The sequence below is a fragment of the Fringilla coelebs genome, assembly GCF_963513975.1.
Source record: "Fringilla coelebs genome assembly, chromosome: 18".
Taxonomy (NCBI): domain Eukaryota; kingdom Metazoa; phylum Chordata; class Aves; order Passeriformes; family Fringillidae; genus Fringilla; species Fringilla coelebs.
In genome coordinates, this window is record NC_140044.1 from 4,371,306 (window position 1) to 4,395,891 (window position 24,586).

Genomic DNA, 24,586 nt, shown 5'->3' on the forward strand with positions numbered 1-24,586 from the left:
AATACACGGCACTCCAGTTCTTTGGCAATACCTTATTTCCTCCAGAAGAAAAATCTCCCCATGTATTTGCATTCCATGGGGTCTTTTGGCTCTCTGATTTATCCTGTGTCCTCATTAATATGATCACGTGCACTTGCAGAGACAGCAGAGCTGTAGATGGGACTCATTTTAGGATGACATTTTAGTCACTGTTTTCTAATGCATTGTTTTGCCATGATTTAGTACTCATGTGTATCAGTTATAGAAGTGTCATCTTTTATATCCTCAGTGTTTCTTTCCCTCCTTTCCAACCTCTGTGCTGGTTGGTATAATTTATATGAATGCTTTAACACCCCCACCCCCCCACAACGTGTGGTCTACTTGCAATGTACATATAATTACCAGCCATCTTCCAGCTTTTTTTGGCTGTGTGGAAGTATTTTTAAATCTGTTTCAGTCCTGCCAGTGGATATGTACCCAGATACATGCACACACATTTTGGGAGCATGGTTATTTGGGCTCTCTAACATACTGTGCTTCCCTGATAACGCCTTCTCAAGAAGTGAACAAAATGTCTTGGAGATAACAGTATTCTGCAGCACAATGTACAGAAGGGAAAGTTGGTTTTTATTCTTGCTAGGCTGGCAGGCTGTCTCAAAGGAGACAGGCTAATTTGAATGGGGTTCAGGTTGCTGTATCCTAAGTTTTTCTGTAGTTCCTGAAATTATGTTTTTAAGCTTACTGGCAGCTGCAAGTTCTCATCCTGATGTGCAGGTGAGCCATCCTTAGCAAAGAACAAACCTGCAGGATTCAGACAACTCCATCACTTAAGGATTCAGAGATGGAGGAGTATCTGCAACTGCATCACGCTGTGCAGTGAATCAGTTCTCTAAAGCAAGCAGCAAAATGTAAATAAAATACTTAATTTTTGGTGGGGCCTCAAAGACTCCCACTGGCTTTGGTAGATTTGGTATTGGTACATATTAACATTGGGAGCTTGTGTGCTACAGGCTGTGCTTCTAAAACTCAGGGTCTGCTTGTGAAAATCAGATTCACAACATTCAGGCAATCAAATCTCTTCAGCTTCCTCCTACTTAAAAAAAAACAAAAAAAGGCTTAAAAATGAAGGAATTGGTGTCCTTCAGAATCTGCTTTCAGCCCTAGTTTATAGAGGATCAATATACAAATGTTGGAGCTCTATTTCTGTGTTTCAGGGCTACTCATTTCTTCAGCTGATAGTACATCAGCCTTTAATCCCCCCAAGTGGCTTTCACTGCTGCATAAACTGCCAAATTTGCATTTGTTTTGAAGAGTTTGTTTGCGCACAGAGGTTTCAAAAGCTCGGAAATCAAAATGTAGCCACTGGTCTCTAGATATTATGAATCCTGTAGTTTGTTATTCCACTGTGGAGACTAATAAGAAGCTGACTTCATCTGCAGTATAGTGAGCAGCTCCCATAAAACCCCGAGCTCCGAGGAGCGATGCCACGGCCAGCTATCCACACTGCCTTCCGGGGCTCTCCAGGAGAGAGAGCAGTCCGAGCCTCTGAGCTGCTCCACTGGGCTCTCCCCCTCCCTCCTGTTATTTCCCTTCTTTTAAAAAGGCATTTGCAAGCAACATCTGTCCTCGGAGCGGGGCTGAGAAACGCGCACCTGTACGGGAACAGGAGACAGATGAATGGTCATGTCTCGCTTCTTCTGCATAAAGATGCAAAACAAATGTTGGCCATCAGGACCATCAAGTTGCTGTGGACGCTCCCTGGAGTACACATTCTCTAAAACCACGCAAAATCTGCTTGGCAGTTTGTGAAATATGTCATCTGCTTTCCATATGTTTCCTTTCCAAATTCACGGCGATGTCAGAAAATATAAAGTTGCTTCCCCGCACAAAGGGCGCAGGTCCCCCGGTGAAATTCCCTTTCCAACATGGCTCAAATTTGCACTTTTCCACAAGAAATCTTGGGTTTTAAATGGATGTGGGGCTGTGGACTGTTTTTTTAATGCACATTATACATTGCTGTTGCAGAGAGAACGTGTTGTACATCAATGCATTGCATCTTGATGCGGTCTGATTTTCATTCCATGCTTGATTTTAGGAGGGGAACTCTGTGCTCTCCCTGTGAAGCTCTCCCTGCTCAACTTTGTCTTTCTGTGCTGTATTCTCCCCATTGAACTGGAGTCACTGGTGACTTCAGACACCTCAGGCACTTACTTGGCTTGTTTGACCTTCCTGTTCATCTCCAGGCACAGACTGTTGGCAATTCTGGGTGGCAATGGATGCAAATCCATTGGAGTTAGAGAAGGGGATGGAATAAACCACAAGGTCTGTTTGCTGGTCAGATACACCAGGTTGTATTACCTGGTTCTGGATCACCTTAAAAAAAATTGGAGGATGTATAATAATAAATAGAGAAACTTGATAATATGTTTGAGCAACAACCTGTGCACATGGGTTTAAGCTCCTGCTTGCAGACATGGCTGGGAAGGTGCCTTGGGTAACTGAATGATCCCTGTAATAGTTTCTGTTGGATAAAATGCTGTGTGGGGTGGGCAGAGGCTGGGGATGTGATAATGTGACACTATTTTCCTCCTTTTTATGGGAAAGTTGTCAGTGTTGCTTTAAATCCTCATTAGAATTCAAAGAGCCCTAACATCACCAACACTGTTTCAGGATTAGAATTTGTTAATTAATTTAATCCTCTCCCCTTCTTCATCTTCCCGGATTCTGCAGTGACAGATGGTAAATCCTTAGGACTTCAGCAGGAATAAAGGGTTAAAATCCAAAGGCCTGGATTAGATGGGATTGCAGAAAGTGCATGGGCAATTCTCAGTGTCTGACTTATGATTTGCCAACTTCTTGGGGGCAGGGGTGGCTGAAGTGCAGAGCAGGCAGAGTCCCTGGCTATTAGCACTGTTTAGTTACAGTAGAGAAGATTTAGGGCTGTGTTTCCTGAGCATGTCACTGTAATAACTTACTTGTTTGTTGCAACTGTTTTCCAAAATCATAGGATTGTTCCCTAATGTGTTGGTGAATAATTTTTTTTATTATTCCTGTCTGCAGTAAAGGGCATCTCAGTGCCTCCAAAATCACTCATGTAATAAAACCGCTGCCATTTTATCATTTTAATAGAATAACAGTTTTGTATAATGTTGCAAATATTACCCCCCAATATACGATGGTGACAGTAGCAGCAGAAGACAGGCACTTTTACAGCACAAAATTATTACCTTGTTTAGATTATCAGATAAAAATTTTACCATCACATTAAAATGAAAATGAAATGAAGGGCAATAAAACGCAGAAGGGCCCTGTCCAAGCAGAAGCCCTGGGAGGTTGGCTGCTGGCCACAGGGGCTGCCAGCCTGCCTGGAGGGCACTTGGCCAAGGAAGCCACGCTGAGAGGTCGCCAGCTGATTTTACACGGAGAAATTCAGCTGCCCAAAATGCTGCTGCCAAGAGAGGATCACCTCCTGGAAAGGTTTTTAAGGTGTAGCAGTAAAAGGGAGGAATACAGAGGAAGCCTCGAGCTCTCTCTTATTGCATCGTTGGGAATAAGAGTGAAAAATAAGGAGGATCAGGTCTTTTGAAAATGTTCTTCCTATGCAGGAGTCAAACCCTTGGGGGGATCAATACAGCTCTCACTGATTTGAATCAATACTAGCGCAACCTGTTAGAAAGAGGAATATGCCATGAAACCACTGGGCTGTAGGAGAGCAAGCCAGCCGTGGCACATCCTGTAACACATCCCTGCCTCCTGCCGTGCCCTGGGCTTCATCACTTTGCCCCAGCTCTGCCAGGAGAGGCTGAAAAACTCAGGAGGAGGTTGTCCCCTCTGTCCCTTGTCTCCAGCACTGCTGAGAGGGAATGAGCAGGATTCTGCTCTGTGAATGAGCACCAGCACTGCAGCCTGCTTATCTAAAATCAGATTTGTGGCTGCTTCTAGAAGGTCAGTGCAAATTAAATTGTTACTTGGTGTCCAAAAGATTCAAAACCCGTTTCAGTCTCGTTATTCTCTTACTGTGTGTTTTTTCTCTTTCATTATTTACATCTTTGGTATCTGCTTTTGATACCTCCTGTTAGATTTGTCTGATGCTCATTAATATCTTCCCTACTGGCTCATACAGGTTTTATACCCCAGTGTGCAGATACAGTGAGATCTTTCTGCTTTATCACATGTCTGCAACTGATTTCTTTCCCATCTCTTCTTCCTATTTTTTCCCTGCCACAGTATCACACAGATAAATCACCAGGTTCAGCACTGGATTCATGTCAGGGTCTTGCTCCTTCTTTTATTACCCTTGGGGAATATCATGCAATTCCCATTCAACAGGAGCAAAGCACTTCTGTTTTTGAAATGCTGGCTTCTACAGTTCAGTTCTTAATGTGTCACCTAAATCCTAAGACATTTCAAATCTAAAAAAGTGTATTTCTTTGGATGGTATTCCCCAGTGCTTGGGATACCACAGTGAGCTCATCAGTCTATTGAGAGTAGTATTTGTGTCTTTAACCTGTGGTGGCATCAGTGGTGTTGCAGGTAACATTCTGAACTGGAGCTTTATTTCTAGCTCCCAAAAGAGCAGGACAGGTGAGTTTTCCTTGCTGAAAGGAATTGGTAAGTTCAAGGTAAAGGTTTCCAAGTACAGTGTGATACTCTGTGCTAACAGTGTTTGGCATATCTCCCAGCACATCCCAATCAATGCAGAATAAGGTCTACCCAGCATTGGTGAGAATTGCATGTGTAATATATATGCAGATATACTCTGACTAAATCAGTGTAAACAATGCTGAAACAGTGGGACAATCCATTACCAGAAATAAATTGTCAGGGACCTGCTGCAGAGCTCCCAGCACTGCCAGCTCTGCCTGGATCAAAGAGCCATGCCCTACCTCCTCCAGGGGAGCTTGCAAAAGGTGTGGAGCAAGCTGGTAGCTCTGGGATGGGTCAGTGGATGCAGCTTTGGGATAATGAAGCTCCTTTATATGATCAGAGCCTCTTGTACCCTCGCAGGAGGCAGAGCTCACTGCAGCACAGCTGGGGATATATCAGCACAGGTGAGGCAGCCGTGGTACTGTGAGCAGCCTGGCCAGCCCAGGCCAGTGCCCTGCAGAGCTCCAGCCCTGCTCCAGCAGCCACACAGCTCCATTAGCCTGGCACTGTGCCCTGGCAAACACCCCCAAACCCTCAGCAGGACCAATTAGCCAGGGCAGGCGCAGCCACGCCGCCCCCGGCGCTGGCGCTGCTCGCTGTGCCCTGCAGACACTGCAGCCCCTGTGCCACACTGAGGGGCCAGCTCTGCCCCCATACACCTGATCCCTCAGGGTTTCCTTGGATCCCCCCTTTCCTGAACATTGGCTCCCTTTTTTCCTGCTGTGCTCCTCGTACCGAGCCGTCCTGCAAGGGCAGGGAGCGGTACCAGCACCTCTGGCCGTGCCCCGGTGGAAATTCCCCATCCTCAAATGTCCCAGCTGCCTGAGATAAGGCACAATTTGCCTATTCCAGCACAAATGGAACAATGTGGTGTCTTATTTCTAGCCTCTCTTTCCATGGCTTTGCTCTGCTAATTTCTTAAATTAGGAATTTTTCACATGAAGGGTTTCTTTCTGACTTCCATCGGCATTTGTCAGATTCTTAGGGCAGAGGGCAAAACTCAGAACCTGCGTTGGGGAGTGCAGTTCCATTGATGTCAGCAGAAATGTGCCTGCTTACATCAGTCTGGAATTTAGCCCACAGTGGTTCTTTTGTAGCATCAGAAAGCTCTGTGTGCACCTGAGCTGAATGTCCACGCTGCAAGATCAGAGCGTGGCTGGGACAATTGGCATGTGGGTAATTGGTACATTTCTGTAAGAGAAAATGGTTCATGATCCTTATAAAGGAAAATAAAATAAAGTAATGTTATTCCCCACTGACATATTAAGTGAATTGATAGTGTTTGAAAAGGCAGGTATTAAATCTGCAAGCAGCATGAGTGTTATGAAGTAGCTAGCAGTTTTATCCCAGCAATTTAAAATTCCTATCATTCAGCTCTCGCTGATTTGAAAGTCACACATTTATTTTAGATTGTAGCCATGAATTTCTTGGGAATTACCTGACATGAAAGCATGGAAGAGTCACTTGATATGAACTGACAAGACAATATCAAAGAAAACATCTTGATACACTTAATCCAGTTGTAAGTGACTTTATAAAAAGTTTTTTCATCCAGCCTTGTTATTCATTAGGAGCATCTTGGTATTAGGACAGCCATTAAGTTGGCTAAAAACTCTGGGCATCCTGTAGGGCAATAATCTAAAGCATCCCTGGAGATCTGATTTCAGATTCCAAATGGATTAGGGGTTTTTCTCTCCTTGTGTGCATCATTTACTCACGAGTATGAATTGTCTGGCTCTCTATTTCCGTGCTGTGCCGTTAATGTGGAAAATGCTACATAAACATTCAGCATGTCAGGATGAGAAGCTGTTCCTGGGAGAGCCTGGGACTACAGTGGTGTGTGTGTGTGTGTTAGAAGACAGGACTGAAGTTTTTGCCTTTGGATTCTATCTGTGCTGTTCTGCTGTGCTTGTTTAATGCTGCCAGCTTTCATGGTCACTAAAAATTCACCATCTGATCTGTGCTGTGGATTAGCTCAGATTGAAGGTGCGGGAGATGAAGCAGACGAGGAGCCCAGATGCTTTTGGCACGATGTGACACCACCGCTGGTCTGATGGAGATGACCAGATGTTGCAGGACACGGGAGATGGCTGCTGTGCCTTTGCCTGTGCCCTGCCCTGCCGCGGTGTCAGAGCACAGAGATGTTCTGGCTCGTGCTGCTGGGGAGCTGTCTCCTCCCATTACTGCACCAGATGATGTGGAAAGCCTGACCCTTTTCCCATGTGTGTGATATGCAGGCCATCAAACACACGGGCTGTCACAGCCAGCTGTTGCCCCGAGGAAAGGACAGCGTGGTGCCAGAGGAGGGGGCACACGCTGCCCAGGCACCTGCAGATCCTTCTGAGGATGCAGGATGTTCTGCTGGGCTTCTCTTGGCACTCCCTCATGGGGCAGCAGCTCTGCTCCACGTCACACAGGGATTAATAAAGAGTTCATTCCCCCACATGCTCAGTTAAAATAAGCCATCCAGCTCGGTTCTGGCTCCAGGGTTGCTCTCTGGTAGGAAGCTGGGAGGAGCAGGATAGGGAAGGATGGATGTGTTTGCCTTCCCTCCCCTGAGAGGAGGAAAAAGAAATCTGCACTGGGCTTTTTTTTGTGTTGGCTTTAACTTTATGGTCAGCATCTGTCGCTGACGAGCGGTGGGAGCTCTGTAGTGCTGACCAGCCCTTTTCACAACCCTTTAAATAACCAGAAAGACACAGAAAGTAATAAAAAGAGGAGATGAGAATCCATATTAAAGACATTAATAACTTGAACAAAAGTCTCTATTTAAATACTGTTTTGAAACATACTGTCAAATATTTTTCTATTGTATGGGCTTTGCAATGCAGCCTTTTCCCCCTAAAGACCTGGGGACTGTAGTGTGCCAAGTCACACAAGGGAAGTTCTGCATTCAATAATTTTTTATTAAAATTCTCATAAGATGGGGGTACTCTTCAGCCATGACTATGAGTAGAAAAAAACATCAAGACCCTTGTACAAGCAAGGATTTAATTGCTAGCATCACAAGTGTTTATTCTCTTGCAAAACTTCCAGTTAGATGAGTTTCTTTGTTGGGACTAAATGGAAATAGGACTGAAAATCAGTGATGTTCTCATGAGAGATCCTGGATGTTTCTGTACCTCATACAGTTTTTGAAAATTATACTGTATCTGCAAAAAGATACTGCTTAAAGAATGAGCAATCAGATGTTTCCAAGGCATCTTCTAACTTCTTGCTTGTAAACAGAATTCTTTATTAAGTGAACCATTTTTAACAGCATTTTCTAGGAAAACAAATTTGAATTGCTCTGTGCTCTGGGTATGTGGCATCTCACAGACCTCACTGGGCAAATCACTGTTTTGAAAGAATCTGCTTGTTAAAAGCAGGAGCCTGTGACTTCATAAGTGATAATTGTATATTCTGTGTACCATGCCAGTATCTCTGTGTGTGCCTGCACACCATGCCTGTCTCTGCAGTATCCAGGAGCCCCATGAGAACCTAACATGGAGCTGCACTTTCCTTAATCAAATCCAGCTACCAGTTTCTGAGGAAAACAAACAATTTCCCCCCATGTTTACTGTCATACTTTCACACGTCATGTACACAGAAACCCATTTCTGCTAATTTAATAATTATGACAGTTCACCCCTTCTTTCCTTCACACCAGAGCAGCAATACATTTTGAGTCACATCAGTAGCATTCCCGCTGACCAAGATTATAGCTCAGCAGGAAAACAAGTCATTCCAAATTGTCTCCTGGCGTAAACATTTTGGATCACTTTTATATTACAGCTGAAAGGGGAGAAATCTTGGGTTTCAGACTCTTTTGTGCTCTTGTCATGGGAAAAATGACAGGGCTTTTATTTCTACAATGAGCATTACTTTTGCTTCTTTTTTACTGCTTTAGCAATAACAACTTTTAAAGAAAAAAAACATAGCCGTGTTTTTAGTCTGCTGTTTTTACACATGTATCTGCAGATTAAAGACTCCCTAGGTACCTATTGACACAATAGACTGTAACAGCTCCTCTGGAGCCGTGTCAAACTGTTATAATCAACCCTGTCAGTGATCCACAGATAATAGGACATTAAGAGGGGCTTGAACCAGATCTTTCAATCCCAGTGGGGTGTCTGAAGTGATGAGGAGGTTGCAGCTCTTCAGCCCATGCTCCAGTCACACACCTGAGGTGACCACTGAGGTGACACTTGGCTGGAGCAGCGTGAAGGGAAGGATGAGCAGCATCTCCCTGGTTGAACACTGTGGTTTGGCATGGCTGGAAGAAGGGCTCCCACCAGCTCCTGCTGTTCTCTGCACCCCTTCTCTCCCACAGGCTGGAGGGTTTGTCTGGAAAGCCTTGGACAGTCTTCTGTGTGGTTTTCTGCCAGAGAGCTTCAGTCAGGGCTCTGGTGTCTGGGTATTTGTTTGCACTCCTCTGTCGTTGGTATCAGTGCTGCTGGAATTGTCATCCATCCATATACTGTATGGATGGAGGACAATTCCATATTGCTGTATATATCTATAAAAATATCTATATATCTCTGTATATGCAGATGCTGGTACTTTTTCTGATATACACTTTGAGAAAAGCAGAATTAGGCAGGATGGAGCATTTAATCCCAAAATCTTCCTTTAATACTGCCCCAAATTTTCTCAAGTACCACGCAGTCAAGAAAGCCACTGCAGCTTCCACTGCCATGCCAGCAAGGCACAAACAACCTCAAGTGGGATTTATCTGTTTACTTTCTAAGACTGTTGAATGAAGAAAAGCTGGAGAAGGGTAGTGCTGGAGCTGGTCCTTCCAAGCTATATAAAATGCCATCTCAATTTAGCTTCTTAAATAGAAAAAAATAAAACCCTTATTTCATCCACTGACTCAACACTTAATTACAGCAGCTCTGGGAAGAACCCAATGTTATGAAGGTCAGTAAAGTTATGACCCTCCAGTGTTCAGGCCTGGTTTTCTCCCTTACAAAATTTAAAAGAAGAAATCCCTTTTGTACCTCATAGGCCTTAAGGTTTGTGTGTTTTAATGGATGTCTGGCTGTCACATAAATATATAGCTTTAAAGACAATGAAATGTTCTCGGCAGTAAAAGAAGCTAGTTTAAACAAATTGCTTGTGTCATGATTTCGTATTCATCCCTCAGAGAAGATGATTAGGTCCTGTGAAGACAAAAGGACAAATGATACATTTGTAGCAGGGAATTAAACCCTAACATTTCCAGGGAAAAAGAAGAAAAAACTTCCTTCTTAGAGAAAATAAATTTGAGTGAAAAGTAAAACTAAATTAGTGTATATATCTAAACAGACAGAGAATTGCAGAGATTTTTTTCCTATGTAAGTTAGTGAAGGTCTTCCAGAACTGTCAGTAGAGCTGATACATCTGTCCGTGTGTCTCTGGTACCCTCAGCTGGCCGTGCTTGCTGCTGTCAGACTCTCCTTATTTCTGGTAGCTTTGCTGAATTTTTGACCATTTGAGGTGTTTGACACTTGTCTCGGGCAGAATAATTTCAAAAAGTTCCAGCTGAAGCAGTTCTTTCATCTCATGCAATTAAGGTGAGACTCAAATGCATTTTCTCATTTTGGTGCTTGCTTGTTTTCAGTTACAGGCTGTTTGAGAGCCCTTTGAAGTCGATGGAAATGTGTCCATTAACTTCAGCAGACTCTAGTTTGTCCCTAATCGATAGTAATTTGATTAAAATAGCTCTGAATGTTCTGGATCCCAGTGGATGTTGCAGTTGTTCTTTATGTTGCAATAGCCCCCAGCTCTTCTGTGCACTGTCAGTTCTGTTTGCCAGGGTAAGGGAAAGCACAAGGAGACTTGGGAATCTCACGTTTCTCTGCTTGCCAAGGGCATCTTTTTCTCCTTGTAGCTACCTGAATGAATACTCACAGTCTCCCGTGGCTGCTTACCCCAGACCAGTGCATCAGTCTCCCAGTTCCTGATTTCTTTTAAACTCAATATTGAAGGGAAAGAGAGGAAAAACAGCCACAGAGCTCTGCATTGAAATTGAAGTTCTGACACAGGTGCAAAGTTTTCCAAATCAAAGAGAATTGATGAGCCTTGCACTGGCAGGTGCCCCCGCTTAATCACAGCCTGAATAATCCTGAAATTTAGATTAGAGTCCATCAGTGCTGCCAGATGTAGCCACTGCCCAGTTCTGCCTCCTGTGCTCCAGCACCTCTGTGCCAGGCTCTCCACCACAGCACAGGAAATGAATAAGATGCCCTTCCAAAGCAACTGTTTCTTTGTTAGGCTTATTAAAAAATATATAAAAAGTGAGCTGTAACTTGTGTGCTCAACACAACATTTTGAAAGCTCACATCGTTTTCAACCATACCCTGCTAAGCACAAACTAGGATTCATTTGGAATTTGCTAATTAATACTGGCATAGCATTGTCCCCTGCTGTTGCCCAAGTTCTTGCTTGAGAGAACTTTTTCTTTTTAAAGAAAAAAGAAAATATTTTATCTTGGAACAGTAAGGTGCCTCTTCAGATGTGAAGTCTGCCGAGATAGAAAAGAAAAGGGGGAGAAAAGGGGGGGATTTTCCCTTTGCTTTTACTGAATTACGTTATCATCAGTAGCACAACCAACTCTTTAGTGAGGTGATGACCAGAAATTCCATTGCAAGAAATGCTAGCTCTTTTCTCATCCACATCTTTAAGTACTAAAAGCTGGGGAAGAGTAAATCATCATTTAAACTCTGGGTATTGCAGCTGGAGAAATGATTTTGCCTCTTTTCTCTCTCTGAACTAATGGATGTGGAATCTTTCAAAAAGTAAACCAACTCCTCTTAATAAAGCTCTGCATATAGATATTTAGCAGCTAAGCACTAAATCCATGGAATAGGGGGAAAGTGCAGAAGTAGTGGATTAATATAAAAAGGATGCTTTTTCCCCTTCAAAGCCTCCTTATGATGGAATAAACCCTGATGGAATAAACCCTGAAAACTTTCTCTGTGCTAATTGTCATGTTCCTTGGCTTGCATCCCATTTGCTGTCCATCATCCTCTGCAGTTTAAGAAGTTTCACACAAGAGCTTTCTTCTTGTGTTTACAGGCATGCCATGTAGCGTATTCAAACCCAGGGATAGTTCAGAGGGTCAGGAAATCTTCCTCCTGCTTCTTATTAAAAAGAAAAAAAAAAAGAAAAAGCCCTGAAGATTTAGAATTTGAAGAAACATCATTTCTCCACATACATCCAGCTCCTCAAAGGCACAAGAGCCAACTTTGAGCTTTCCCAGAAATAAACATGAAGAGATATCCCACTCTAATCACCACAGAAATACTGGGTCAGCCTGGCAGCCCCTGGAAATGGGTGTAAAGCTGAACTTAGAGCAGCTGTGCTGGTTTCCACCAGCTCAGAGAGCAAGGAATGCCTTATAAAGCAGCTGCATCGTTTGGGTGTGTGGCAGAATGTTTTCTTTTAATTTCCTCTTATTCAAAGAAAAACTGAAAATAAGTCAAACAAACAAAAAATAAGGTACTGTATGAAATAATAATAATCTGTTCCTTTTTAGTATCACCTTTGGAGTGTGCACAGGATTGATGGAGGGAGATGACCTGTAATTCCATCCCAATTAAATGCCCAAAGTCAGCAGTTCACAATTCTTTTGCTGGTGGATTATTTTCAACCTTCCTGGCTCCCACAGGACCTATTCCCTGTGTCATTACCAACTTTTTTAAATTGAAAGTATTATGAAGGCAATTTCCTGCTAGCAGCAACCAGCGACTTTCACATCACTTTCTCAGGGCCCTGCCGCCTGAGAACAACTGCTACAAGTAAATCTATCAGCAGTGGGGTATTGGATGGAGTGACCTGAATTACCAAAAATCAAAATGCTCAGAAAATGTGCTGTAAGAAATGGGTTCTGCTTACTCTCTGCTGATGGTTTTAAAGGGTGTTGGGGAGTGAACCTGTGTTTCAGGTTCACTCCTGCTGTCATCAGGCTCCAGCAAAGCTTTGGGAAGGTGTGTGTGCTGGATGGGATGGATCTGTAAGAGCCAGAGAAGATATTTCTGACTCACAACTGAACTATAAAATCTGACATGACAGTGAATGTAGTGAAGAGATCAAGGAGCAGGAGAAAACACTGAGATGCTGTAAGAGCTCAGATTTCATTAGTGCTTCAAAAAAAGAAACTGGAGCAGGGTTTCCCAGCCCTGTTCCTGGAGGGCTGCTCAGGGGAGCGAGGAGCAGGCTGGGTGCTGCTCAGCAAAGCCATCTGCAGTGCAACACCTTTTCTGTCAGCTGATGTTAGGGAATAATCTTTTCCAGGGCTCACATAGAGGCTGCAGCATCCTGTGGCTGCACTACAGGAGCCCGTGGCCAGGTGTGCTACATATCCCTGGCAAGGACATGCTATATATCCATGGAGCAGGAAACCCTAGGAATAATTTGATTTAGGTTTCAGGTGTTTTGATAGGAACCACAGTTGACCTGGAGATCTGATCCCAATTTCCCAGAGTTGAATATGTTGAAATGTGTCGTTGATGCTGTCAAATCCACAAAGGAAACAACATCTCTTTCAATCTGTTTTACTTCCTGGAGTAGCATGTGTTTGTTGAAGCTGGTGCTTGACTGAGAGTAAAAGTGGCAGAAGCAGCAGGATCTGGGGTGGGTAGTACCCCTCTAAATAAGCCCAGTGTGCAGATTTCTGCATTTCCTACATGATTTGGCTGTTCCCAGCTGGTCCTGATCCTCAGTATTGCCAAAAATATCTCTATTAAACAGCTTGGAAAACAAGCAGCAGGTCAGACGGGTTCTCCATGCTCACAGTCATTCTCTATTTCATTCCTCTGGCTGCAATTGATGGACCCAGCGGTGTAGAACAAATATTGCTCCCATAATTACCTGCTGCCTGTTAGATCCACAGGTAGCACCGGGTCAGGGGAGCTTTGGTGGCAACCAGAAGAGAGCAGGAGGTATGTGATGAGCAGACACTGCCATTTCCTCATGTGGGTCCCCTCACTGGAAGTATTGATGTGCTTATATCTAACCATGTGCTTATATGGTTGAAAACAATGTGAGCTAGGATTCTCTAAGCATCTCTAGCTAGGAGAACGCAGTTTGTTGTCCCTGCCAGCTGCATTTACAGTATTTTGCTAATCTGTTCTTTTCTACACCACGAATGGTGCATTTCCTTGTGCTCCTTTATTGATCGAAGGAAAGATTCGATTTGACAGCAATTTCAGGAAAACCTTCAAGTTGTCCAAGATGCAGGAGAATTATTAACCACCCTGAGCTGACATATGGTAATTTAGCGTTTAATATTTGCCCTGACACGCTGAGAGTCATCATACCAAGTTACCAGCTGATGCCCACAAGTTTATGAGTATCTAAAGAATAGCTGAAATAGTCTTCTGTTTAAACACCCAGCCCTTTATTGACTGGGCAGGGAGGTGGGGGCTGGATCCCCCCTGCACTACCCACTGTAGCTGGCATAAATTAATAGGATTTTGCAGCTTTTTGCAGCTGTATTTGTACAACTTCATCTTGAAATAATTTTAATTTCTGTGCCTAGGCTTATAATTTTTTCAAGCGCGTTACACAGTTGGCTGTACATAATTATGTCTTACAGCCATAAGCACTGACAATCTGCTTACCTAAACTATTCTGCTCTAAACTTGTCATTTCACTGATGGTGAATTCATATAATGCATGTAATTCACCAGATCAAAAATTAAATTATCAATTAATAATACTGCAAAAAAGAAAAAAAAAAAAGAAAATTAAACAAGAAATTCCATATTTCTATCAGAGTATCTGCAGTTAAAAGGGGAGCTAAGAATAGGCAGCCCAGACCAGTCTGGACTCTAAAATCCTTAATGTCTTGAATGCAGTTGTTGTTGTTGGGGTTTTTGGAGGGTGAGAAGCTTGTGTTTGTGATCTTTGAGGACAGTTACTTGCTTTGGAGAGTTAAATCCAGAACCAGAATGTGCCATAAATGGAAGTGAGGTATGAAAAGGCTCTGTAATGTGTCAGAAATTACTGCTTTTATTTTATGGGTTTTTTTAAATCTCTGGCGCCATGTCCTCAAGCTGGCCTGTCTGCCTCTTGCATTAGAAGTGTGTGGATGGGAAGCACATCAATAAGTCACATGAATAAGTCTAACATGAATTCAAGTCAAAGCAAGCAGGGGTCTGAGATCAAACCCACACAGAAACAGAGTTAACGAAAGAGGAAAACTTGCCAAAAATCCAGCGCTGTGAATTCGTTCCAAATGAGCAGAGTTCAGCCAGGTTTGAAATTCCCTCGAAGGCAGTCTCCCATCCCTGATGCACATCTGCACGAGCAGTGGGTGTGTGAGCTGGGGACACCCACACCAGAGGGAACTTGGCTCTCAGGTGTTGGTTCCGGAGCTGCAGCTGCTGGGGCACCCTGAGCGGAGGCAGGGGCTGCAGGGAGGTGGTGGCAGGGCACAGGAGAGCTGCCTGGGGCAGGGCACAGGAGAGCTGCCTGGCAGGGAAGGTGCTGGCATGAGCCTGGCAGTGTGTCCTGCAGCTGCTGTGTCCTGTGTGCCTGCACGCCAGATGTGTACGTGGGGGCGCGGGCTGGATCCAGCTGTGCGGGATGGGTGAGCCAGCCTGATGTTTGCTGTCACCTCACTGGGCATTCCTGACCACAGAGCTCTTGTGGTGTCTTGTTCTGCAAGTTTATTGAAGGAAAAATACAGCTCTGCAGTGTCCAGCATGGCTGCTGTGGAAGGAAACATACGTGTGCACACATGGGCAGAATTTGGGCATCAGGGAAGAGTTATCCAGGAGGATTCCATATTTTGTCTGTGTAACAAAAGAGGATGAGTCCTAGGAGCGAAGACATCTCACACTGTCTTTGTTCACTGGTCAATAAATCAGAGAATCATAGAATATCTCAGGCTGGACGGGATCCTTCAGGATCATCAAACCTAGACCTGCACTGATGTCCTTTAGCATTGCTCTCATGGTGCACAGAGAGAGCTTCATTCCCTGCCTCCTCACACGGGTGTTTCCTTTTACTGACCATTGAAATACCTTCTGCATATGCTGTGCCATGTGATCTACCCTACATAACAAACAAATAGGTTTGCTTTTCCTGTAATTAAACTTTTTAGAGAGACTTTGAGAGCTGCAGAGCTTTAAATCCTGCTCTGCATGCATCCCAAAGTAGTGTCTCAAATACAAGCCTCAGCAGATTTTGTTCTCCAAAATAGACACACTGGAGGGTTTTATTGTTGTTTCCCATTGTTAGGTATTTGCAGGCAGGTCCAAAAGCTTTATTTTATGCTGAGGACAGCACTCACAATCATGCCACAGCACCACTTCTCCATGATCAGGGGTATCTATAGGCATCATGCCACTGGGAGTTCAGTGCATGACTCTGGGAAAGCCAAGCTCACTACAAAAGCAAAGGTCACACAACTAAGACCAATTATATCCCTTGAGTCTGGGAAAAACTTCCTTCCTGAGGACACCAGTGTGTCTGTTCTTGTTCCCTGGCTCTGAGCTCACTGTCCTACCAAGAGGAATGCTGCTTGTGGTAAATTGCTGTGGGTCGAGTAAAGATCATTCTTCACTTGTTCTTCTCCTGTGCAGCTAAATTTTTAAATGCCATGTGCTGGATTTTCAGCTGAAATAAATTAGCGTGCCTCTCTTTGAAGCTACCGAGTCTACACTGATTTATATCAGCTGAGGGGCTCAATCATTAGTTACAGTGATCAGGTTACTCCTGTGCAGGTCAATATTTGCTACCCTTATTTATCTTCTGCACTGAGCACTCGAGTTTCCTGCTCAGTTTTACCCAGAAAGGTGCTGGATTCTCTTTTGCAGGCTTGCTTTGTGGCAGACATGATGTAAGGACATAAGGCTTCAGGAGAGATACACTTCAAAAAGAAATGAGGACAAATTCCCACTGCCATGATGTGTTTTTCTGGGCTTTGTGTTCATTTAGGCATAGCCATCCCAGGCAGCAGTGGGGTCAGCTGCACGAAGGTACTGCAGGATGGTGCCCTCTGCAAAGAAACAGTGGGTAGCCCTTCTTTAATAGATTATGAAGGATGATCTTCTCTTGCCTGTCACAACTCCTCTGTCAGAGGAGTAAGAACAGTGTGTTTTGAACTCTCAGATGTATTTCCTCTCACCTTTTTTCACGGAGCATCCTCTACAGCAGAGGAGGGTTTGTGCATCTGGTTCAAATCCTAGCCAGGCATTATCAGCCCCTTGCATCTTGCACAGTAGGAGCCAGCCTCAGTTCTTCAGGGCCAAAATTCACCTGATAGCAGCACATCAGCTCCACTGGGATGCCTTCAGTCACTGCAGTGAAGAATCTGCTCTCTTGCAAGAGAGATAAGGGAAAGAGTAGTAAAAATTGGTTTTGTTGCTTCTGCTATCAAGGTTCTGGCAGTGATAAGATGTTGGTCACGTGGAGGTGTTCTGTAATCTTCTTTTCCCATCAGAGCCGCTCTCCTCCCTCTCTCTTGCCTTGCTACAGTCTGAAGCATTTCCACAGTGGAGTTCTCAGGCTGCAAAAGGCCTGAAGAAAGGCACATATTGCTTTAGAAATGACTGTGCCATATCAGTTACTGTTAGATGGGGAAGATCCATTAGCATTGGCCATTTCCTGATATGGGGACCTTGGCTTCTTGACCTTTATAATAGTGAGTGGGAGAGATAAATAATTACTTAATTATTTATTCACAAAGACAACAAATTGCAGTTTACTGAGTTGTTCACGGGTAAAGACAGAGACCTGACATGAGCTTCTGGCAGTCCCAAGTCACCACTCAGAAACTTTGACCAGCTGCAGAGTTACACAGAGCAGACTGGCCCCCTGAGCCCTGCAGACTTCAGTCTTTTTGTGTCAGGATAACTCAAGCTAAAACATAAATTCTTTGCTGTTTCAGCAGGTAGGAAAGTAGAGTTAAGCTGCAGCAAATCCTTGGCCTGGATGCACTGCTGCACACCAGGTACTCTGTGCTTGTAGTGTGTCATCTCATCATGTACAGAATTTGGTTTTCTAGGCAAAAGCTTTGTTATTTCACTTTTAGCCCAAGCAGAATAGTGGTAGTTTTGAATTAGACTGTGAGTCTGACAACTTCAATTTCATCCTGTGCTTATGCATGGGGTCACACACAGTTACTGACCAGAGTTGCAGGCAGAAATTCTCTCCCACTGCATTACCAGCTCCTTATTGAGCCTGATTGATATGCTGTTCTCCATCTGCTCAGTGCTACATTTTCATCCAGGTAGAGGAGGAAAATCCTGGTAAACAATTCAAAAAAACTTGGAAGCAAAAGGAATGAAAACTATCAAAGCTACCCATGGGCATAGGGAAGGTTCCAGAGGAGTGTGTCCATGTGGATGTAATTGGCCTGAAGGGAGCAGCAGGGTTGGAGAGGAGCCCTTGGACAGAGAGAGCCATGTGGCAGCCAAACTACCTGTGAAATGCTGGGAGCTGTCAGAGCTGAACATTTGGTGCAGCACCTCAGCCAAGCACTCACAGGGTGCGTGCAGAGGAAGCAAATCCTCCTGGTGAGAGGAGCAGGAGAGCTGGATGGGAATGGGCTGGATGGGAATGGGCTGGGTGGGAATGGGGTGGGTGGGAATGGGCTGGATGGGAAAGGGCTGGGTGGGAATGGGGTGGGTGGGAATGGGCTGGATGGGAATGGGATGGGTGGGAATGGGCTGGGTGGGAATGGGCTGGGTGGGAATGGGCTGGATGGGATTGGGCTGGATGGGAATGGGCTGGATGGGAAGGGCTGGATGGGAATGGGATGGATGGGAATGGGATGGATGGGAATGGGATGGATGGGAATGGGCTGGATGGGAACGGGCTCCTCTGCAGGTACCACAGAACAAGCCAGGCACACAGGAGAGGTTCTTCTCATTTGGGTTCAAACATCTCATAGCTTCGTTTCTTTAATGCAGGCTCCATCATCAGTTACATTAATGGCTTAAATGACAGCTTGGATCTCTCTGGAGCACTACTTGGACTCTGTCTTATCAAAATAAATAACATTAGAAGTCACTTTGCAGAGATTCAGCTGGAAGATGTAACCTGACATGGGAGAGATCCAGCTGTTGGGGCAAAGGGAACATTTTATAGTTTGACTTTTTATTTATATTTTAAAGAAGAGGAAGAAACTTAAGCTCTCTGCAGTCAATCTCAACCATGTGAAAATTTGGTCTCTAGTCTAGGTGTAGTCCTTGGTTCTCTCTTTCTCTTGGTGGAAAGAGAAAACCACTTCTTCCAGGAAATCCATCCTCCTTAAGCCTTCAGGAGGATGGATTCCACCCTTGAAAGACTTTCTTCTCTTCTTTTTATCTGAGACCAGATACAAAGTTTTTAGAAAACTTGTGTGAGATGAAACCAGTCCCAGTAGAGGAAAGAAAGAAATCCCCAAGTAAAAACGTGCATTTCCATCCCTTCTTTCTTTGCCAGTAGAGGTCTTTCCTTACTTTACCTGGTTTGTAAATGCCACCACCATGGACACTTGGCTCAGTCAATGCTCATTTTGTCCAGGGGTGGATGAACACCTAAGGACAAGCTGCTGCTAAACCCAGGGCTGGGGTTAGTGAAAATGCTGGGCTCCATGCCCTTGCCATGTCAAGGCATCCCCTTTGCAAGGCACAGAAGAGAGGGTTTCCTCTGAAGACAGAAGTGTTTTAGAGGATCTTCTAGGATTTTGGTTTTTTTTTCATTTCCTTCTAGGACGTAGCTTGGGATCATTGGCAGGTGGGATAAAAGGAGACAGAAGTTAAATGTTACCTTCACCTGGTTGGGTCTCCAAATCTGTCTTAATTTTTCTCTGCTTGACTTTTGCATCTTTTTATTGAAACCATATGTGATTCTTTCAGCAACATGCAGTAATTTGTTTGGAAATACAGGGCTAGAGATGTGTCTCTTTACTGGCTTCTAAAACAACTGTGAAATAAGAGTTAAGAACTTTTATACAAATGAGTCCTAAACATATTGCAAATTCAGTTAAAAATAAATAAGTCCTTAGCAAAGATTTCAATAAACAGTAAGAGTAGTTGAATTAAAATATTTCCACTAAAATTAATGAGCCAATCCTGGAATGCTTAGACTGACTCTTAAGTGTGCTCTTTTAAAGGCTTTGAATATGTTTGCCTGCCTGAATTTCTATGGAGCATTTTGAATGCATGACAGATTATAATCTTCAATTATTTTAATTTGGTTTTCTTAATGGGCAAAATAGCTAAGAGCTTAATAATAAAAGACACTTACTGCTTATCATTTACATTATTTTATGTGTTCATTAATAATTATAATGGGTCTTATAAAACAAAAAAATGGAGTCTAAGTATCCCCAGGTCATGTTAATGCAAATGTTGCATACTATTCTGTGGGAGATTTGGTAAACTAAGTGGTTTTTGAAGGGCATTTTTGACTCCATATGTTTTAGAGCAAGACAAAGAACTTCAAATGAAATTTATTTTCTGGTTCATTCTGTGGAAGGAAAATGTAACAGAGGATAAATGTCCTGCTTTGCTTTCTCCAGATACATTTCCAGGCACAGTGCAGGGATGGGCAGACCACAGCACCTTATGAAATTCTCTAAAGATAGTTTATTAGGTACAGGAGTACTGTTACAGTCACATCTTCTCTTCTGCAGGCTCAGTTGTCCTCGTTCATTCAGCTTTTCCTTACACACCCCATTTCCTGGCCCTCCAGGCATTTTCTTTACTGCTCTCTAAACAGTCTCCATTGGAACACTTTTTGTCCTGGCAATGCTGTGCTCCAAAAGCTGTATAATTTATGGTCTCACTGGTGCCCTCTGATCTGCTGACCACACAGCTTTGCCTGCTCTGCACCAGCCCTGCTCCTGGCATGGGAGCATTGCAGGGATCTCTGCTGGCTCCTGTCGCTGCCAGGACAAGGGAGGAGGGCTTGGGAGTTCAAACCCCTGCAGCAAGGAGGGGCAGTGCTGAGAGCACGAGGGTGTGGATCAGCAGAAGAAAAACAGTGATAAAATCTGATACCTTAGAGGAGCTCACCACTCGGAATTCTGCTCGCCAGTAAAGTTTGTGGGAATGGTTTTGCTACCCAGTAAATCCTGACGGAAATGCACAACCCCTAAGATGTTATCTCTGTAAAAGCAGGATGCAATCCTGTGCCACAAACATTGCTTTTCTGTCTAAATGTGACATTGAGGTGAGGCCAGCTTGGAAGGGCTTAGCCCTATATTGTCTCAAGAGTTGCAATGTTCCTTTTCAAACATTTTCATTAAGAGAGCCTGCAGTAGAAAATGCCCATCCTGTGAAATTGCACCATTTCTCCTGTTTCTGGGGTTGCTTTGTAGGAGCCAGGGCTGAGTCAGACTCTGGATGTTCTGGTTCTTAGTTGCAAACACTGCAGTGTTTTGGGTGATGCCTCAATGATTTGAGCTCCAGGTGCTCACTGCTGGGCTGCAAGGCCACCCTGTCCTCGCTGGCCCCAGCCAGGCAGAGGGGTGGCAGCTCCAGAGAGGAGCCTGGCTCTGCTGCAGCTTCCCCCTGGGGCTCTGGTGGCTGAGCCCACAGGTTCCAGATGGTCCATTTCTAATGTCAGAGTTGGTGAGGGTTCCTGCAGGGACATGCTACCTGTGTTCACCAGGTAGGATGGGAACAAGGGATTGCATCTTCCAACATAAATTGCCTTTTGATCTGGGACATTTTCCCTCACCAGTGAATCAATCCACTCCAAGCTCCATCCCAGAGGGGCTTTTTAGAGCATAAAAGCTGCTTTGCAAGCAAATTCCTTTTATGACAGTCATCAGCCATCATCATTCATCCTGCTCACATCATCATATGCAGAGTTGTATCATGCCAGGCACTGGAGAAGCTCAAAGCTCCAAGGGTTCTCCGAGTAAAAAATGTATAAATGCAGCTAAGGAAAACCATCCCTCTGCCATCTGTTCTGTAACCCAGAGCCCTGCATACCTCTTGACTGCATTATAAAAGGAGAGATAAATGAAAGGAAAATTCATGTGTATGTTCTCCAGTCAGAAGATTATCATATGGATCTGTTACCATCTTCACATTTCCCAGGCTAAATGAAGGGAAAAGTAACTCCCTTCTGAATCAGTAAATTCCCCCAACCTGTAATTTTTATTCTGATTTAGTGAGCTCCTTGGGAATAGAGAGGGCTGCTTTATTATTATTATTATTATTATTATTATTATTATTATTATTATTATTATTATTATTATTATTATTATTATAATAAACTGCTCCAGGAACCGTTTCAACAAAAAAAGTAAACCTTGCATTGTGTTCAGATAATGTTCTTAACTTCTCAACAAGATTTAATAAATTGCACCCTGGGAATTAGGCAAATGAAAGCTTTGGTCAAAATGTTACAGGATTACTGAAAAAAATCTATTTTTTATTATTTTTTAATCTCATTAAGAGGCTAAAATTATATGCTCCAATATAAAAAGCGTGTGTGATAAATATCTCCCTGGTAGTAAAATGTACTGTGCTTCATTGTCAGTGGTCTTTGCAACTTTCTGTGACAAGTGCTACTTCTTACTTTTTTTCTTTTTTCTGAACACTTCACACCCTTGTATTTTTACTGGAAATGAATTTAAGTATAGGCAGCAGGCAAACCCTTGTGCTATGATTGCAATTAACAGCAAATAACGAGTCTTTGCTGAATATTTGCAGTATATTTCCCCCATCTTTGTTTTGCTCAATGCAGTATAATTAGCTCATGGATTTCTCTCAGTATAATTGGCTGTGGGTCTTATGATATATTTCATCTCCTAGATCTGCAATGATTTACATACAGACAGCTTAGACCCTATTAATGCTAATAAAAGTGCTGCAAGGACATCCTATAGCGTGCACTTTATTAAACTGTACATAGCTTTCTTCGAGTGCTTCTGTTTATCTGCGTTTCCCAAAAATAAAATATAGTGCCTTTAGCACTGAATATTTAAATCCAGGCTCCTTTTCCCTGTTTCTGTCTCTCTCTATGCATTTCTAATGCTTCTATCACAATGGGATCTGGGTACTATATGCAACAGGAAATAGAGCAGAAAAATGTCCACTAACAGGCTCTTCCCTTCTGTGATTCGGGTTAAAACTGCTCCCATTTTGGTTCCCTGGAGTGTCTGCTTAGCTCTTTGGCGTTTGTGCTCAAGCACAGCCATAGCTGAGCCAGGCTGGGGCTGGGTAGAAGTGCAAAGTATGTTTGTTGGGCTGTTTTGGGTTTTTTCCACCTTTTTTAGGGGTAACTTTACATTATAGTTTGTTTGGAGCTCCAGGCGCACTGATGAAGACACACAGCTGCGTGTCCCACATTGCCCTTTTTCATTTGTGGGGTGGGAACCCCACCCTGGCTCAAAGCTGGAGGTCCAGCAGTGTCTTCCTGTTTCCCCTTACTTTTAGCCTGGCTCCAGCTGTGGATGTAGTGGGCTGGAGCTCGAGCTCCCTGGTGTGAGCTGTGCACAGACATTGCCATCAGCTCGATTTCCAGCCCTTCCCTCCGGCAGGGCAGAGCTGACCTTCTGAAAATGGGGACTGTGATCTTCAGCTGTCAGACTGGTGACAGCCCTGTCACTGAAACCACAGTTGTGCAAGCAGTGCTTGATTTTAGTACACCCTTCCTCACCCATAGATTTGCTAATGAAAGGTGAATTCATGGCTTCTCTACTTGGGTCTTTCCTCCAAACACCCGCTAGCCCCACATAAATCTGGACAAATCCTCCTGTGCAGCATGAGGGCACTTTCAGTGTCCCCAGGCCCTCTTTTAAGTGACTATAGCAGCGCAAGTCCAGTCAGTTTTCTCAGTGCTAACAGTGTAACAAGCAGTGAATCCTTTGGAGAGAAGACAAATGGAGCTGTGTCTATTCCCTGACCTGCAGGTGCCGCACGGATCAATCCTGGCGGTGCCCGTAATAACTGACATGATTAGCCATTAGCAGGAGCAGACGGCTCGGTGGGGAAGTACAAAGAAAACAGTGCACAAACTTGGTAATGGTCTGCATGAAGGTATCAAAGGAGATTCTGGGAGCCAGGGATCTGATCTTGCCCTGCACCGACACGTTCAGTGTCTTGTCAGCCTCCCGTGTCAGGAGAGGAAGGAATAGCAGGAGGTCACATGTGGGAGGAGTGTGCAGCAGCCCACAGCCCCATCTCAATTCCTTTGCCTGGCAAGCAGAGCCGCCTCCTCTTCCCATGGGAAATTACCTTCTCTCCCCAAATCCCCCAAGTCTGGGGGACACAGGACCCCCCTAAGTTCTCTCAGGCCCCTCAAAGGGTGCGGCTGCTATAGCAGAGATGCCAACGTGCATTCAGCTGCAAGGGCTCTATTATCTTCCCACTACTTCACTGTATTCCTAGACCTGTTAGGGAGAAATTTATGCACATCATTTTTACAGTGCCAAGACACTTTGTGGTGGTGCAGGGGGTGGTAATTTATTTGTACCTTGCACTTTCTTTCGGGAATAGTCGTGCTGTTGCAAGAACTTCTTTCAGCATTTGATCAGAAAATTAAATTTGTGTTTAAAGAGATAGTCAGGGTTGCTAGGACAACATATTAACCTCCCTTCTTTTTTTCCTCAGCTCTGTATCCAAGGTTCATGGAACTCACTGTGCTGTACTCGGCTTGCAGTGTTGTTCTCAAGGTGCAGGGGGGAAGGGCTTTCAGAAACAGTGTCCAAAACATGCTTTTCCTCAACAAATAATCACATGAAATGGTAACATCCCACTGGGCATTCCCAGCCTGGCCTTGTCAAGCCAGCAGAGTTGGACAAAGAGGAGCAAACAGCCCCGTTCTTTGAATTTCATGGGAGTACTTTTGTGCACAGTCACCAGGACTGAGGATACAATGGGGGAGCCTGCAGACAGTGTTTTCAGGAATGATTAATGGCTGGGAGACTCTGGGTATGGCTGAAAAATTTGGACACTTTCAGGAGACCAGGGTTTCAGTAATGTGTAACCAGTGGGTTTTGTGCATTTTAGGCTCTTCCGCATCTCAGTTGAAAAGTCACAAT

At 44.0% G+C, this 24,586-nt stretch overlaps 1 protein-coding gene across 1 annotated transcript in view; it reads left to right on the plus strand.

The window, feature by feature from the left end:
- Positions 1–24,586, plus strand: part of CDH4 (cadherin 4) — a gene marked incomplete at its 5' end in the record, with an annotated part of 414,254 nt that overhangs the window by 293,255 nt on the left and 96,413 nt on the right. The gene's annotated exons all lie outside the window — the stretch shown is intronic.